This window comes from Sus scrofa, chromosome X (assembly GCF_054392235.1).
Source record: "Sus scrofa isolate SSC_HxYL_T2T_F1_AM1 chromosome X, Sscrofa_HxYL_maternal_Yorkshire_Landrace_v2.0, whole genome shotgun sequence".
NCBI lineage: Eukaryota > Metazoa > Chordata > Mammalia > Artiodactyla > Suidae > Sus > Sus scrofa.
Genome location: NC_139401.1, coordinates 41,970,600 through 41,989,377, shown reverse-complemented (window position 1 = coordinate 41,989,377; position 18,778 = coordinate 41,970,600). Strand labels below are relative to the sequence as shown.

Genomic DNA, 18,778 nt, shown 5'->3' with positions numbered 1-18,778 from the left:
GATGTTCACGACCCAGAGTTCAGGCAGTCTCATCTGGCAGATGGTACCTAGTAGGGGAAATTTTCAGACAACCAAAAATCAATGACACAGCAATCAGGCAGAATCATTTTAGAGGCTCTGTCTACTCTCGTCAGTGTCTCATCAGTGACTGAGAAGGGGGGCCGAAGTCTTCAAGGAAGAAAAGAAGGTGAGATCTTTTCTTTTTAGGGCTGCATCTGCATCATATGGAAGTTCCCAGATGAGGGATCAAATCAGAGCTGCAGCTGCAGGGCTGAGAGCCCCACCCACCCAAGGGAAAGTCTTGATATGAGCAGTTCCCAGAACAGACCACAGACAAGGAACTGACATGGAAATGCGTTCCTACACATTCGCTGGGGCACAGCTGGCTGGGAGGAGCCAGGGATTATTGAACATCATTTTGAATCTGGGTGGAGTACTGGAAAAAATATCCAGCCCCAGCTTGAACTTGCTCCCATTATAAGCTGGATCTCTGCCTGCTCAAATGTGACCCAGGAAAACAGGCTGGGCCTGGGCCAAAAGATGTGCTTCGTCAATAAATCTGGCTGTTGGAGCTGTGGGAAGGCAAAGGCAGGTGAAATGAGACAGCAAGCTAACATCAGAGTCTGGACCTGCAGAGGGCAGGGCCGGGGGAAGCAATGATTCTTATACTTCACCACGCATCAGAATCCCCTGGGGTGCTTGTAAAACTGCAGTTGCTCAGACCCCACACCCAAAGAGCGAGATGTAAGCAGACTTACCTATCTAAGAAACTTTCTCTCTTAGAACTATTTTAAGAGTTACAGAATTATTGCAAAAAAAAAAAAAAACCACTACAGAAAGTTCTCCTATACCTCACACTCAGTTTCCCTATTAACACCTTACTTTAGTATAGAACCCTTGTGGAAATTAATGAATGGATACCAAAACATTATTATTATTATTATTATTATTATTTGTCTTTTTGCCTTTTTTCTAGGGCCGCTCCCACGGCACATAGAGATTCCCAGGCTAGGGGTCTAATTGGAGCTGTAGCCACCGACCTACACCACAGCTCAGAGCAACACCGGATCCTTCACCCACTGAGCGAGGCCAGGGATAGAACCCGCAACCTCATGGTTCCTAGCTGGATTCGATAACCACTGAGCCACGACAGGAACTCCCCGAAACATTATTATTAACTAACATTCATACTTTATTGAGATTTCTTTTCTTTGAGGGGAGGGAGGTGCATGCACAGCATATGGAAGTTTCCAGGTCAGAGACTGAGTATGAGCTGCAGCTTTGACCTACATCACAGCTGCATTAATGCTGGAGCTTTAACCTGATGCCTGACAGCGGGAACTCTGAGATTTCTTTAGTTTTTCCCTAGCACCCTTTCTGTGTATCCAGATCCCATCCAAGATACCACATTATATTTAGTCGATATGTCTCTTTAGGCTCCTCTGGGTTGTCACACTTCTTTTGTTTTTGATGACCTTGACAATCTTGAGGATCACGGGCTAGGTATTTTGTAGCCTGTCCCTCAGTTGGGATTATCTTGATGTTTTTCTCATAATTAGACTGAGGTTATAGATTTTGGCAAGAAAGACCACAGAGGTAAAGCGTCATTTTCACCACACCGTTCTCGCGAGTTCATCATGAGTTCGCACTGTTGATGTTGACCTTGAGCATCTGGCTGAGGTTTGTCAGGTTTATCTTTGCTTCACCCTTTCCATTCCGTCCTCTTTGCAAGGAAGTTGCTTATGCACAGCCCACACCTAAGGGGCAGCGAGTTACACTTCACCTCCTTGAGGTTAGAAGAGCTACTACATTTTTATTTTATTTTATTTTTTTAGGGCTGCACCCATGGCATATGGAGGTTCCCAGGCTAGGGGGTCAAACCACAGACACAGCAACATCAGATCTAAACCGCAGATGCGGTTTACACCACAACTCACGCCACGCCGGATTCCAGACCCAGGGGAGGATCGAGGCCAGGGATTGAACCCACATCTTCATGGATATAGTTGGATTCGTTTCTGCTGCACCACGAGGGGAACTCTCTACTACATGATTTTTCACATGGTAAAATAGACACAATATACAATTTACCAGTCTGACCATTTTTAGATGGTAGATTTATTTTTTCCTCTTTCCCGGTAATTCTAATGGTCCGCCCAAGGCAGGGGAACAACGGAGAGACACGGAGGTGTTTGGATTTCCGCAGAACATCAGACTGGATGTTGACGTCTTCAGTGGATAGTTTGGGAAGCCACATTTACCCCCCTAACTCTCTGCCCCTTCTTGCAGCTGCTGTAGCTTCTCTGTGCAGGTGGCTGCCAGAGAGGGAGGAGGTCCTGGTCCAAGTGGGAACATGTCACACGTGAGTAGAGGAAGAAGCCTTATCTTTCCATCTTTGTACCTCCCGTAGCCTCATACACAGTAGTTGGCACAGAATATAAGAGTTTACTAACCAAAGGAAATGCTTGATTTATGACGTTGTCCAGTTTCACAACCCGTCCCAGGTAAGCTTATCCTCCTCAAGCCCAGGTACCCTTGACCTGTCTCGGATCATCCCCCTCTTTAAATCCGATGCTCATCCTCTTCTCATGGCCAACCCTGACCCCTCACATTGACCTGAGGGGTCCATTCACATGCCCACTTAGAGGAAAGAGCAGTGAATCATCTCTGCAAAACAGAAAGATGTGGTCTTCACACTTCTCAGAGATCTGAGAACCCGGACCAAAAGAGCGTCTATACCCAGGAGCAACTTTTCAGTAAACGTTTCCTCGCCTCCCACTACACATCCTTAAGGCCCCAGATGTGATAATCAATGAAGATACTCTCGCAAGAGCTTGGATCAGAGAGAGGACCAGACATTTGACTAGAATGATGGATCAGGTGATAAAGGTTAAACCTGACATTAAACTTGAAGCATGTAGTGATTACTTTAAATGTTAAAGAAACAAAAGAGAGGAAGGGGTCCCGCATTATTCTATGACTCTCTTGCTGGCCAACTGAATTTTTAGAGTGGTCATGTCTCCCACTGTGACAATAAAAAAGCTCAAGCATGGGGAGATGGTGTCGGGATTTTTACAAATGATGGCTTTAGTCATCACTGCTTTTAGTGTCCAGCTGTGAAGAGCCTGGGAGGCAGAAATCACTGCCACGCAGGGGGCCATGCGCAACACCCTGGGAGCTGTGGTTTGTGGAAGGAAGCAGTGGGCAAGCTGCGAGTGGAAGAGGGCTGTGTTGGGGGGAGAGGAGAGATGGCATTTCCAGGCCATCTTGTGTCGTGGAGGTGGAGACAAATGGGGGCAGACAGCAACACAGCCAGCCGGCGTCAGAACATCTGCAGAGGGGAAGCAGCTTGGCAATGCTGCAGCCGGAGCCCAGCCCGAGTTTGCAAAACAGGAAAGGAACTTTTGTAAACACAAATTCCAACCATTAACCGCAACTATTTGTGAAACCCTTTGTTCATGCCAGATTCCAGAGACTGCAGCATAGATGCCGCTTTCTGCAGATGGCGGCTACATTCAGGCTGAGGACGCCAGCAGCCTAGAAGTGGTGAGATCCGAGGAGACTTTTATTCTACACAGCTCTCATTCGGTTGAAAAGAAGCTAATATTAGCGCGGCTTTTTGATTGGCCGAGAGCCTCCTCGACTGAAATCATTCAAAATAATGTGCCCCGAGGCTTCTGATGGGGACAGCTCTTGACAAGCATCCCTTGAACGAAGGAGCTAGAAGTCTGCAGGCAACAGTGATGGGGGGAGGGCATGACATCCCTTTGCCTGGGGCACCTAGGAATTCCAGTTGTTTTCTTTTCTTTTTGTTTTTAATAAGAAACCTATTTTATTTTATTTTATTTATTTATTTTTTCCCACTGTACAGCATGGGGACCAAGTTACACATACATGTATACATAATTGTCACTAATGAAAACAAAGAGACAGTGGGCTATGGGGAAAGATACACTCTGTGGCTCTTATAAAGGACCAGGGTCCACTCTTCCTGAGGCCTGTGAAGGGCAAGCCTATTAGCATAAACATTTAAATAATTGGGAGAAATGCCAGGAGAATTCAGAGAGCGCGCTGGCCCTGGCCACTTAAATGCATCTATGTAACCACTCCAACCCTGCACCCCCGTGATGAGCTGAAAAAGGAGATAAAGAAAACTGCTTTCTCCTCCATCATGTCTCCACAGTTATTCCTGTGTATATCCTCATTTTGAAAATGGAAATAAAAGAAAAATACTCTCCAGATAGTTAATACCCCTGAAAACCGATACAGAGTTTTGAGTGATCTGCCCACATCGTCCAGATAAAGGCATGTGCAGGTATATGGTACCCAGTCCACGGAAAGTGTATTTTCAAGGTATTGTCCACTTTTAAAGTATGATTAAATGGGGAGTTCCCGTTGTGGTTCATGGGGTTAAGAGCCTGACTAGGCTCCATGAGGACGTGGGTTTGATCCCTGGCCTTGCTCAGTGGGTTAAGGATCTGGCGTTGCTGTGGCTGTGGCTATGGTGCAGGCCAGCAGCTACAGCTCTGATTTGACCCCTAGTCTGGGAACTTCCGTATGCTGCGCATGCGGCCCTAAAAAGCAAGAAAAAAAAAAAACTTTAAAAATGAAAAAAAAAAAGATTAAAAATTCCTATGTGCTTGGAGTTCCCTGGTGACACAGATTAGGAATTAAGCCACTACTACGGCTTGAGTCACTGCTTTGGCACAGGTTCGATCCCTGGCCTGGGAAATTCTGTATGCTTCGGGTGTGGTCGAAAAGAAGAATAAATAAATAAAAATAAATTTTAAAAAATTTCTATGTTCTTGATATCAGAATCTGCCTCTTCTACCCTTTCTGTCACCCAGATAAGGACTTCAGTAAAGGAATAGAGATGACTAAGTGGAACACTGTGAACTACTTGTACAATGAGACCTGTCCTTTATCTGTCCATGAAATCCTCAGAGAAAATATCTCCTTCCAATCATGTGTTATACAGTTGCTTCTGTTCTGAGGAACTCCTATGAAAGGCCAGCTATGAGTTCAAAGTGCATGTGGGGTCAGGCCCGAGGAGGCAAAGGAAATATGAGCTACTCAAGAAGGTGTTTATTCCATTGGAGGTTTTTCTTTTCTTTTCTTTCTTTCTCTCTCTCTTTTTTTTTTTTTTTTTTTTAGGGCCACACCCTGTGGCATATGGAGGCTCCCAGGCTAGGGGTCCAATTGGAGCTACAGCTGCCAGCCTACACCACAGCTCACAGCAATGCCGGATCCTTAACCCATTGATCGAGGCCAGGGATCGGATCGAACCTGCAACCTCATGGTTCCTAGTCAGATTCATTTCCGCTGTGCCACGACGGGAACTCCCTGAGTTCCCTTTTTTAAAATAAATTTTGTGGAGTTACTGTTGTGGCTCAGCAGTAACAAACCTGACTAGTATCCATGAGGATGCAGGTTCAATCCCTGGCCTTGCTCACTGGGTTAAGGATCTGGTGTCGCCATGAGCTATGGTGTAGGTCACAGATGTGGCTTGGACCTGGTGTTGCTGTGGCTGTGGTGTAGGCCAACAGCTGCAGCTCTGATTCCACCCCTAGCCTGAGAACTTCCATATGCCATGGGTGTGGCCCTAAAAAGACAAAAATAAATAAATAAATAAATTTTATTGGCGTATAGTTGACTTAGAAAGTTGTGTCAGCTTCAGGTGTACAGCAAAGTGAGTCAGTTATACATATACTCATATCCATTCCTTTTCAGAATCCCCTCCCACATAGGTCATTACACAGAATTGAGTAGATTTCCCTGTGCTCTATAGCAGGTCCTTGTTACCCATCTATTTTATATCTAGTAGTGCGTACATGTCAATTCCAACCCCCTAATTGATCTCTTCCCCATTTGAGTTTCTGTACTTACTTTTCTTCAAGGCTGTATTTATTCTTCTTACCTCTTGATAGCTTCAAAATTGTTGATTACTTGCCTCCTAGAATAAGAACCAAGTGAGGGATATTTGGAATATTGTATTAGGCAGTTGCAAAGAGCAAAATCTAGTTTGGTGGTTTCCACTGTGAAAAAGATTACCAGTAAAGACAAAGGCGTCAGCTCGAATAATTCTTTCCTAGAGAAATGGTCAAAACCATATCCCAGACCTGGCCTGAGGAAAAACCACTTCTGCTGCCCCAGCCAAGTACTAAATGCCAAGGATTTGAACTCCGCTCAACCATTGCTGCTGCCAGCCCCAAGGCTGCTTCGGCATCTGGAGCTCAAGTTTGCGGCACTAGAACTCACTGCCATTTGAAAACCAAATGCCATGGTTACTGTCTGCACTGGCACAGACATAAACTTCATACCAAGATTGTTTCCAGAGTTCCCTTTGTGGCACAGCGGAAATGAATCTGACTAGGAACCATGAGGTTGCAGGTTCGATCCCTGACCTCACTCAGTGGGTTAAAGATCTGGTGTTGCCATGAGCTGTGGTGTAGGTTGCACATGCGGCTTGGATCTGGCGTTGCTGTGGCTGTGGTGTAGGCCGGCAGCTGGAGCTCTGATTCAACCCCTAGCCTGGGAATCTCCATATGTGGTGAGTGCGGCCCTAAAGAGCCAAAAAAAAAAAAAAAGACTGTCTCCTTTTGTGCTTATCTCCAAATTCCTGAGCCTAAGCCACATGACAGCATGCTTGCTGCAAAGGATTCTGGGGATTTGAGTTCAGACTTCAACACTGCAGGACTTATGCAGGAGGCAGGACTCACGAGGTGGGGGTTTTCCAAAATGTACAAAAGGTTTTTATAATATGATGGGAAGATACGATTATAACCAAGGTTTACTAAAACAGTAGATGGATATCTCTCTCTTATTCTGTCATTTCTATTTGTGGCATGCAGAAATTCCCAGGCCATGGGTTGATCCTGAGTCACAGCAGTGACAACACCGAATCCTTAGCCACTAGGTCACCAGGGAACTCCTCAACATTTTAATACTTGAGTATTTGCATGTATAAAGTTTGCTGTTGAATGCTCCAAGCCTTTCATTTTTAGTTAACCAGCAATCCTACTCTGTTCAAATACAGAATGGTCTGTAACCACTTTTTTTTTTTTTAGGGCCGCACCCGTGGCATATGGAGGTTCCCAGGTTAGGGGTCGAGTCGGAGCTACAGCTGTCAGCCTAGGCCACAGCCACAGCAACACCAGATCCAAGCTGCATCTGCAACCTACACCACAGCTCATGGCAACACTGGATCTCCAGCCCATTGAGGAAGGCCAGGGATTGAACTTGCATCCTCATGGATACTAGTTGGATTCATTTATTTCCACAGCACCACAATGGGAACTCCCAAACCCCTTTTTTTAAGGCTTTCTTTAACACGGTCAATACTTTGCTCTTTCTTGAATCAGAATTGTTTCCCATGCTTGCATATTCTGCAGCACCGGACTCATAGATTCTGGACCTAGGAGTCTCTGCTATGGCTTTATGTGCCTAAAAGTCAATATTTAGTGGAAGACTTGTGCATGAAAGAGAACATCTCTTTCAGAAGCAGACTAATGCTGGAACAACAAAACCAACAGCAAACCCAACCCTATAAAAGGAAAAATGTATTCCACAGGCACTGAGTACTTTTATAACATGCTGGGCACTGAAGAGCAGGTGGAAGATGGAAAGATAAATAATACAGTTGCTGCACTTCAGGATGATAAGACTTAGTTAGGAAGGCAGACGCATGCAGTGCGATATAAGAGGAAGGAGCTCCAGGAAGCTACCAAGATCTGGCCGTGCAGCTGATCAGAGGACTGTGTGAAGGGAGGGAGAGGCAATATTTGGAATCATTTTTTGCACATCTTAGGAACGACTTGTGTTTCTGCCTTTGTCTTTCATTTAAAAGTATTTGCATGGGGAGTTCCTGTCGTGGCTCATTGGTTAATGAATCTGACTAGGAACCATGAGGTTTCGGGTTTGATCCCTGGCCTCGCTCAGTGGGTTAAGGATCCGCCGTTGCCGTGAGCTGTGGTGTAGGTGGCAGACGCGGCTCGGATCTGGCGTTGCTGTGGCTGTGGCATAGGCCATCGGTTACAGCTCCAATTGGACCCCTAGCCTGGGAACCTCCACATGCTGCGGGTGCGGCCCTGAAAAGACAACAAGACAAAAAATAAAAAATAAAAGTATTTGCATGGAGGAGCTTCCTGTTGGCACAGTGGGTTAAGGATCCAGCACCATTGCTACTGTGGTGAGCATTTGATCCCTGGCCAGGGAACTGCTGCATGCCATGGCCACGGCCAACAAACAAGTACTTGCCTCTAAATGCCCATCAACAGAGGACTGGATAAGAAGATGTGGTAAATATATACAGTGGACTATTACTTGGCATAAAAAGAACAAAATAATGCCATTTACAGCAACATGGATAGACCTAGAGATTATCATATTAAATGAAGTAAATCAGACAAAGACAAATATCATGAGATCACTAATATGTGGAATCTAATAAAAATGATACAGCAAACTTACTCACAAAACAGAAACAGACTCAAAGATTTGAAAACCAAACTTATGGTTATCAAAGGGGAAACACTGGGGGGAGGGATGGATTTGGAGGATGGGATTGGCAAACACACACTCCTATGTCCAGTGTATTGCTCAGTCACAAGGATCTATTATACGCTGGGGGAAATGGATTCTGTGATAGCCTGTATAGGGATAGAATCTGAAAAAAATGTATGTAAATGTATATGTATGGCTGATTCACTTTGCTGTACACCTGAAATACAACACTGTAGGTGACCTATACTCCAATAAAATTTATTTTTAAAAATGAAAAAAACCTGTGTTTGCATGAATAGAGCAAGTGTGGTAAAATATTAACATCCGGGGCATCTATCTCCTCATCTCACCACTTCCCTGTAGGTTGGAAATTATGTCAATATAAAAGTTTAAAAGGGAAAGTGGAGTTCCCATTGTGGCACAGTGGAAACCATCTGACTAGTATCCATGAGGATGTGGGTTCGATCCTTGGCCTCGCTCAGTGGGTTGGGGATCTGGCATTGTTGTGACTGTGGTGTAGGCTGACAGCTATAGCTCTGATTTGACCCCTAGCCTGGGAACCTCCATATGCCACGGGTGCGGCCCTAAAAACCAAAAGTTTAAAAGAGAATAACAAGGAGTTTCCATCATGGCACAGTGGAAACGAACCTGACTAGGAACCACGAGGTTGCGGGTTGGATCCCTCGCCTCACTTAGTGGGCTAAGGATCTGGCGTTGTGTGAGCTGTGGTGTAGGTGATAGGTGTGGCCCAGATCCTGTGCTGCCATGGCTGTGGTGTAGGCCGGCAGCTGTAGCTCCGATTCAGCCCCTAGCCTGGGAAACTTCATAGGCCTTGGGTGTGGCCCTAAAAAGCAAAAACAAGAAAAGAAAAAAGAGAATAACAAGCATTTCAGCAATTACAACATCACAAATAGATATGCTTTTCTAATACTGTTATCATATCTGGTTTATGGGCAAGAAAATTACATCTCTGGGAAGTCTCAGTCTACTAAGTATTTGACACATTTTTTACTTTTCTTCCTGACAATGTCATATCTGCATGTAGAGGAAATTATCAAGCTGAACTCTTACTCTGGGCTTCATTCTCACCAACAAGAACACGAGCATCCTTAAAATGAGGTTGACATGAACTTGGGAAGAAAGTGATCTTCTTGGGATGCTGGCAACAGAAACAAAGGTGTCATGACTTTAGAAAAATCATATTCTTCAAAAGTCATTTAGAATGTGCTTATAATTTCATGATCAGGGTTTCCAAAAGGTTTTCAAGAGGGATGAGAGAGTCTATAAATTCTTAGAAGGAAATAAGAAATTAGATGAAAGAGGAATAAAAAAGACGAGGAAGGGAGTTCCCTGGTGGTCTAGTAGTTAGGATTCGGCACTTTCACCTCTGCAGCCCAGATTCAATCACTCATCTGAGAACTGGGATCCCACATCAAGTCACTGCATGCAGTGGCAAAAAGGAAAAAAAAAAGAGGAAGAATCAAGAGAGCAATGTAACTACACAGAGGTCTTCTGATGCACCCAAAAGATAAAAGAGGAGAAGAAAACCCTAAAGGGAAATAGGGGTCACAGGTGCCAGTTCAAGTTTCACTTCTCTGATTCATAATGCCTAACACACAACACGGCGGGATGGAAAAAAAGGCCTAGAAAATTCCCAAGTAGTCACTTAGTCCTCCCAACAGGACAGTGATGTGATTGACAGACACCAACAGACACTGTTACAGAAGATATAAAGCTTCTTCAGTGGAAAAGACATGAAAACTTATGGAGATGCCCATAGAAAGCGGAGGCTCACACATGGCTTGCTCCCCACTGGATGGAGAACATCGCGGGTCTCCCAGAGTTCCCCACGAAAACATGGAACCCAGGAGGGGTGGCACGTGAAGCCCTCCTTGACCAGGTTACACCCTCCTGGCCACCCACTGCTTGACGTTTGAAAGTCTGGCTGCCCCCAGGTGTACATAAATTCTCTAAAAAATACCAGAGCACACGTGTTTTACCACAAAGATCTGAAAAAGAAAACGTCAGTTTCCCAAGAAAATCCTCTTGAGTTATACCCTTGAATCAATACCCTGACCTAAGTTTTAATATTTTTACAGTATGCTATTACTCCATTTCCAAGTGTGAACTAAGATATATTTTTGCAATATCAAATCTCAAATCACACTGATAAGTGTGCGTATGTAGATGTTTGACATTTTAGGTAGAGAGCAATAATCTCTTTCTTTTACTTTTTTTTTTTTTTTTTTTTGCTTTTTAGGGCTGCACCCGCGGCATATGGAGGTTCCCGGGCTAGGGCTCCCAGCTGCCAGCCTACACCACAGTCACAGCAATGCAGGATCCGAGCCGCGTCTTTGACCTACACCACAGCTCATGGCAATGCTGGATCCTTAACCCCTGAGTAAGGCCAGGGATCGAACCCGCAACCTCGTGGTTCCTCGTCAGATTCATTTCCGCTGCACCACGACGGGAACTCCAACAATAATTTCTTGAGCTAGCCAGTGAGAGGATGACCTTGCACAATTAAGCAATTAATTGATTGTTAATGTTTTCTTTAATTGCACAATTTGTTAAGATCTCCCTTTTTATTTTTTTTGGCTGCACCCGAGGCAGGCAGAAGTTCTCAGGCCAGGAATCAAACCTGAGCCACAGGGGCAACCTGAGCCGCTGCAGTGACAACACCAGATCCTTAACCCCTTGTGCCACCAGGGAACTCCAAGATTTCCCATTTTTGTGAGAAACTGAGTATCCATCAACTGACTCACAATGACTTGACTTTTTCCATGGCATATTATCTTGCATCTTCCTTTTCAGCATTACCATAGATGCGTGCCTTTATTTAGTGTTTTCGTTGACTGCAAGAATGATTATCACTTTAATTTGAGGCAAGAATTGTCTTTATTAGGCCACCACCAGCCATCTCTTTGGGCTAGTGGTTCTCAGCATTGGAAGTGTCTGGAGACGTTTCTGGTGGTTACCACGTGGGGGGAGGGAGATGCTACTGGCATCAAATGAGTAGAGACCAGGGATGCTGCTAAATCCTACAACATCCTACAACACGCAGGACCACCCCCGCAACAAAGAACTACCTAGCCCAAGAGGCCGGCCACTGAGAGACCCTTGCCTTTTCGGGGACCCTCTGCATCCTTGTTAACAGCACCCACCTACACATACTGTTAAATGACCTTCAAGTGCCCCAGATGACTCTTAGCCACGTGATTCCTAGGAACTGACACTTTATTTATTTATTTATTTATTTATTTATTTATTTATTTATTTATTGTCTTTTGTCTTTTCAGGGCTATGCCTGCAGCATATGGAGATTCCCAAGCTAGGAGTCAAACTGGAGCTGTAGCCACTGGCCTACACCACAGCCACAGCAACATGGGATCTGAGCCACATCTGCCACCTACACCACAGCTCACGGCAACACCGGATCCCTGACCCACTGAGTGAGGCCAGGGATCGAACCCACATCCTCATGGATACTAGTCAGGTTCATTTCTTATTTATTTTTTATTTCTTTTTGCTTTTTTTTTTTTTTTTTTTTTGGTCAGGTTCATTTCTGATGAGCCACAATGGGAACGCCGTATGTTTATAATTATAAAGTCAGTTATTTACCATTTTGGTTGCATCCTCACAATACCATTTCAATTAGTAGACTCAGTAACTGGGGGTTATCTTGGAAATGATGACATGTAACTATCTATTTTTCAATCATATTTAAACAAGCACCTCCTGGCCAGCTTCTATGCAACCAAACATTTATCTTTCAAAAAGAAATTGCTTCTTGTACACTTTAATCAATGGATGTTTTATACCTCATCCAGACACTTGTGATTTCCACTTGAAGAGTGTCTGGTCCAATGAGAAAATTATTTTTGAGCAGCTATCTCGGAACACAGCTGAAAAACCTCCATTCGTCTGCACAAATTGCAGAGCCCCAAGGTCAGAGCGGACAGTGAAGGAGAGATTAATTCACACAATTTAAAGCATAATTATTCAGAATTAAACCTGCAGTGAGGGCCCAGGTATTCTGTATCCACTTTTTCAGGTAAGGTCAGTGGAGACTGAGCTTTATTCAACGCTACCATCATCAATACCACTTCCTCCCACATTTCAAACCTCTTCTTTCCTAAATTCTTATTCTTCTCAAAATCTGCTGCTTCCAACAAAATCTAAAATAAAAGGCAAAGAATTTTCTCTGCTTCATTTCTCTCCCACCTCCCCTGTTTCGAATCTGAAATGCCAGAAGTATCCAATTTCGGCTGAGAAACAGCTTTGGTCTCAATTTTCATTACGACCCAGACTGGATTTTGTCATTTCATTTTCTGCTATAATACCTCAGGTATCTTTTACCCTTTGGTTTGTAGTAACAGAAGCAGCCAAGAAATTTTAACTGTGACCACTTCCAATATTCAATCCAAGATGCCAAATGGTATGGAATCAGGGAGACGACAGGAATACTTGACAAAGACTTCCTCCTTTCTTCCCAGCTACATTTTTTTTTTTTTTTGCAACAAAGATGATCCACTTGATAGCTTAGAATCCTGGTATCGACGCTTTTTTTTTTTATTCTTTTTAGGGCTGTACCTGGGGCATATAGAGATTCCCAGCCTAGGGGTTAAATTGGAGCTGTAGCCACTGGCCTATGCCACAGCCACGGCAATTCAGGATCCGAGCCACATCTGTGATCTATCTACACCACAGCTCACAGCAATGCCAGCTCCATAACCCACTGAGCAAGGCCAGGGATTGAACCTGCGTCCTCATGGATACCAGTCGGGTTCATTAACCACTGAGCCATGGCGGGAACTCCCGGTATTAACACCTTTGTGGTGGGAGTTCCCTGGTGGCACATGGCTTAAGGATCTGGCATTGTCACTGCTGTGGCTCAGGTTGCTATTGTGGCGTGGTTTCTATCCCTGGCCCAGGAACCTCCTCCTTGCACTGGGTGTGGCAAAAAAGACAATCAAACAAACAAACAGCACAAAACCAAAAAAAACCCAAAAACCAAAACAAACAAAAACGCTTTTGTGGTTTCTCTACTTCTAATCAACTCAGATATCAGAACACTAGGACTTTGCAGCAATTCCATTGAATAGTGAACCAGTGATATGATCCACAGAAAGACAGCAATGGCTACATCTAGAATTGTAAAGATGAGTTAAGAACCTGACTAATATCCATGAGGATGCGGGTTCGATCCCCAGCTTCGCTCAGTGGGTCAAGGATCAGGCATTACTGCAAACTGTGGCGTCGGCTGGCAGCTGCAGCTCTGATTCTACTCCTAGCCTGGGAACTTCCATATACTGCAGGATCAGCCCTAAAAAGAAAAAAATATAGAAATGTAAAGCTTCTGTGGATAGGGCTGAATGAAGTAGAAGATCCTCAGTATACCCCTGGGTGAAGGTAAGATTTTTGGCTCACCAAAGTTGCCTATTGGGATATTCAATCATGGATGACACAGCAACATGGACCAAGGATTGTACTAGGCACAAGATAAGTTCCCTTGCCAGTCTTCTAAAAGTCCCCCATGGCCCACTTGATTATTCTGGACACTGTCTATCTTCCCATCAGCTTCAACACAGTTACAGACCATTCCTGAGCATTTGTTTTGGGTTTTGGGGAAGAGAGGGCAATTTTTCAAAAGCATCACTTGGCAGTCCCAGGCATTAAGCCCATCTGATGTTTGCCCTGGTAGCACCCACGTCAAACTTGTTATCTCATCCCCGCACTCTTCTCCTTCTGCTTATCATACACTGATTGAGAGCATCAGGATACAGTCCATCAAGCAGAGAGGAATCTCAGCGCTATCTTTGGCTTCTTTCTCGCCCTTGCAACCCAATCAGCATTCAAGTTCTATAGATTCTTCCTGTAAACTCTCTCTTAAATCCAATCTTTTTCCTCTCTTCCCTTTGTTCTTGCTTTAGGTCAGTCCTCCATTACTTCTCAAAAAATTAATCCACAGCTTTATTTATTTATTTATTTTGTCTTTTTAGGGCCTCATCCAAGGCATATGGAGGTTCCCAGGCTAGAGGTCAAATCGGAGCTGCAGCCGCCAGCCTACACCACAGCCACAGCAACGAGGGATCCGAGCCACATCTGCGACCACAGATCACGGCAACACTGCATCCTTAACCCACAGAGTGAGGCCAGGGATCAAACTTACATCCTCATGAATACTAGTTGGGTTCGTTGACCATCGAGCCATGATGGGAACTCCAGCAATTTTCTTTTTTAATGGCTGTACCCACGGCCTATGGAAGTTCCTGGGCCAGGGGTTGAATCTGAGCTGCAGCTGCCGCAACACCAGATCCTTAACCCGCTTCGCCAGTCCAGGGATCGAACCTGCACCTCTGCAGCCACCAGAACCGCTGCAGGCAGATCCTTAACACGCCATGCCACAGGGGAAACTCCAAACCAGAAACGTCTGAGCTGATTTCCCTGTCCCTGATCTGTTCTGTCCAATCCATTCTGCACCTACCATTACCAAGAAGACCTCATATCTTCTCTATTCCAAGGTGAGCTCATCTATTCCCTTGGATTAAATCTCATCATTTTGCTGATGAGTCATAATTTTATCTCCAGCCAGAGGAATTCTCTGCCTCTCAGACTCGCACATCCCACACAGACTACTTGATGTTTCCACTCGGATGTCTTATAGGTCTCTCAAACTTAACATGTCTAAAACAGAACAATTTGTTTCCCATCCAAAATGTTCTCTCCTCCCACCGTCTTCCCCACCTCAGTAATTGGTATCACTTTACCCAGAAGCTCAGCTCAGAGACAGACATTCTTTATTCCTTCTTCTCCTTCACCTCCAGCTTCCAATAATAAATATAGCACATTGTGCTGGTGTCTCTCAAGCATTCACATCTCTCCATCCCCACAGTCACCAGATTCTACGAGGCCACCATCATCCCTCCATCATCTCTCACCTAGACTAATGCACCAAATGCTATCTGGTCTACACCACTTCACTCTTGCTCCTTTTTAATCCATTTTATACACCATATCAAGAACACCTTTTTTTTTTTTTTTTTGCTTTTTAGGGTGGCACCCACAGCATACGGAAGTTCCCAGGCTAGGGATTGAATCAGAGCTACAGCTGCTGGCCTACACCACAGCCACAGCAACACGGCATCCAAGCTGTATCTGTGACCTACACCACAGCTCATGGCAATGCCAGATCCTTAACCCACTGAGTGAGGCTAGGGATCGAACCTGCATCCTCATGGATACTTGTCAGGTTCATGTCCCCTGAGTCACAAGGGGAACTCCTGAGCCCTTTCATTACTGCTCCCAAGAGCAGCAACATACCTAAGGTAGGACACTCTGACTATGCTTTAGCAGAACCATCTGTTTTCTACAAATGGAAGTGCCTAGGCTAGGGATTGAACCTGTGCCACAGCAGCGATCTGAGGCACAACAGTGACAATGCCAGATCCTTAACCCTCTAGGCCACCAGGAAACGCTTTGGTTTTTTTGTCTGGGTAGTTCCCACAGTCCTTGGCATGTACTTGGCTCTTCACTGTCTACTATTGAATACATCATTTTAGACCTCTCGTTGCTTAAAACCCTTTGCTATTTCTCTCTTGCCTATAGGATAGTCTAAACACCAGAGTACAGCATTTGGCACTCTTTGTAATTTGAAACTAATCTACCCTTTCAGCATCTTTCCTACCACTTTCAGCGCCACTGTGTATCATTTACCTTTTGGTTCATTTGTGAATAATGGAAAACAATTTGTAGTGGCTTCAGTAATAGGACTACTTTTTTCTCATGTAGCAGAAGTCTGGAAATAGGTCTCTGGGCTGGTGTAGTGGCTCAGCAGTGTCACAGGGAACAGTGGCTTCTTTTGTCTTTCTGCTCTGTCAATATATGTCTTTTGTCTTCATGACTGCAAGAGGGTTGCTGAATCTCCAAGCATTACATCTACTTTCTGGATCACAAGAAAACCTTTTCCTACACAGTTGTATTCTATTTATTCAGAAAAAGAAGCCTTGAGAGTTCCCATTCTAGCTTAGTGGTAATGAACCTGACTAGTATCCATGAGGATGTGGGTTCAATCCCTGGCCTCGCTCAGTGGGTTAGGGATCCAGTGTTGCCATGAGCTGTGGTGTAGGTCACAGATGAGGCTCTGATGCTGCGTTGCTGTGGCTGTGGTGTAGGCCGGCAGCTATAGCTGCAATTCAACCCCTAGCCTTGGAACTTGCATATATCAAAGGTGGGGCCATAAAAAGAAAAAAGAAAAAGAAGCCTTTCCCAGAGATTCTACCCACATCTCATTGGTAAGAACTGTGTTACACGGCCACCTCTGGCTACAAGAGAGACTGAGAGATTGAGTATTTTTAGCTGGGTATATTCTCTACCCTGGATAAAATCATGGACCTATGAGTAAGGAAGAAGGAAGAATGGGTATTAGAAGGAAGAATGGGTATTAGGCTCTATTAGTGTGTACCTTACCATGCATCTTCATGTTCTTGAGCTATACTGGACTTTTTTTCACAGTTCCCTGAAATACAATGCAACTCTCCAAAGCTTTTATCTCTTTGCTCCGGCTGTTATCTCTACTTGGAATGTCCTTCTCTTGTTTCTCCACCTAAAATATTCCACTCATCCTCCAAGATGGACCTCAATGCCTCCTATCGGAAGCCTTCCTTTATCCTCTGAGGCAGGATTGGTGCTCTTTCAATTCCTAGGAGGGAGTGTGGGAAACGAGTGCCTTGTCTTGTGGTTGCATCCTCAAGACTTAAACAAGTGCCTGGAATGTTGTAAACCATTAAACAGTGTAAACCAAACTGAAAGAGGGGAAAAGTCCAGGTGTACATGTTTCTCCCTTTGAATCTTCACAATAATCTCATGAGGAAGCTATCACCCTTGTTTTACAGATAAGGCAACTAAGCTTCAAAGAAATAAAGTAACTTGCCCAAGGCCACACAGCTAATAACATGGTCCAAGAGGGAGTTCCTGTTGTGGCTCAGCAGGTTAAGAACTCAACTAGTATACATAGGGATTCCAGTTCAATCCCTGGCCTTGCTCAGTGGGTTAAGCATCCTGCATTGCTGCAAGCTTTGGTGTAGGTCACAGATGCGGCTCAGATCTAGCATTGCTGTGGCTGTGGTGTAGCCCGGGAGCTGCAGCTCTGACCTGACCCCTAGCCCAGGAACTTCCATATGCTGCAAGTGCGGCTGTAAAAAGAAAAGATAAAGAAATAAAAATAAAATTAAAAAATTAAAAAAAATACATGGTTCTAGAAATTAATTATTTGAGACTATCCTTTTTCTTTGCCTCCCCCCATTTCCTGCCATCTTTTTTTTTTCTTTAATCTGGGGATCAGCAAACTAAGGCTTATAGGCAGGCCTCTTATTTCTGAAAATTAAGTTTTATTGGAACACAGCCATGCTCCTTCCTTTATGTATTGTCTACGCTGCTTTTGCATATGACAACAGAAGAGCTGAGCCATTGAGACAGACCATGTAGCCCGCAAAACCTAAAGTATTTACTATCTGACTCTTTATAGATAAAATGTGCTGACCTCCCCCTGCACCATGCCATACTGACTCTGGAATTCAGCTGAAAGATAAATGGCATAAAAAAGAGAGGTTTAAAATGATTATTTTTAGAGCAACATTATGAAGAAGAAAAAAACTGGGATCCCTGCCCGAGGAAGATGTAGCATTAAAAAATGGCAGAAGGAATGAGGAAATTCAGTAGTTCTGACTTCTTTCTGTGTTCAACAAGAAAGAGAACCAGCATTCAAAAGGACTGGGCTGAAAAAGAATTGATTAACCATTATAAGAATAATTCTCCCTTCACAGGGCTATTGTAGAAATGGAATGAGCGAAAGCATGAGATAAGGCACAATGCCCAGCATAGAGTCAAGGCGCTATAGACAGTTCCCCGGGCTCCAGTGTAGCCCAACCTTCATTGGGTATTGTCGCTCCTCAGCGCGACCTTTTTCTACTGTCAGGGTCACTCTTTGGGGCTCAAGAGAAGAAAGAAAGGCCGTTTGTATGATGTTCAGTCCCGAATTCCGCAATGGAAAATCACCCTGCTCTACCTTGGTTCCTTTTTCTCCAGAGAGCCATTCCCATATCTTGGAGGACATTGCAGTCTCGGGTAGGAAAGCAATTAAGTCTTAGCCTATTCGCCGATCCTCCATGCGTCTAACCGAAACAGCCCCATTCGTTACCATCACTGCCCTTTCTTACGGGAGGAGCCAGGTGCCGGGAGACAGCACGAGAATGAGGAAGTCTCAGGGCGACCTCAG

General features: G+C 44.5%; 1 protein-coding gene across 5 annotated transcripts in view; it reads right to left on the bottom strand.

Moving 5' to 3' along the window:
• LOC146394562 (uncharacterized) overlaps positions 1 to 18,778 on the bottom strand; it is a 965,202-nt gene that overhangs the window by 119,455 nt on the left and 826,969 nt on the right. For 3 of the 5 annotated variants that reach the window (XR_014835332.1, XR_014835331.1, XR_014835334.1), the window contains one exon: positions 5,887 to 5,953. The exons of 1 other annotated variant lie outside the window; for it this stretch is intronic. The gene's annotated coding sequence lies outside the window, so the exon portion shown is untranslated. Of the gene's footprint in view, positions 1 to 1,174; positions 2,668 to 5,886; positions 5,954 to 18,778 lie in introns of those variants that run through there. One more of the 5 variants, XR_014835333.1, reaches the window with a different exon arrangement.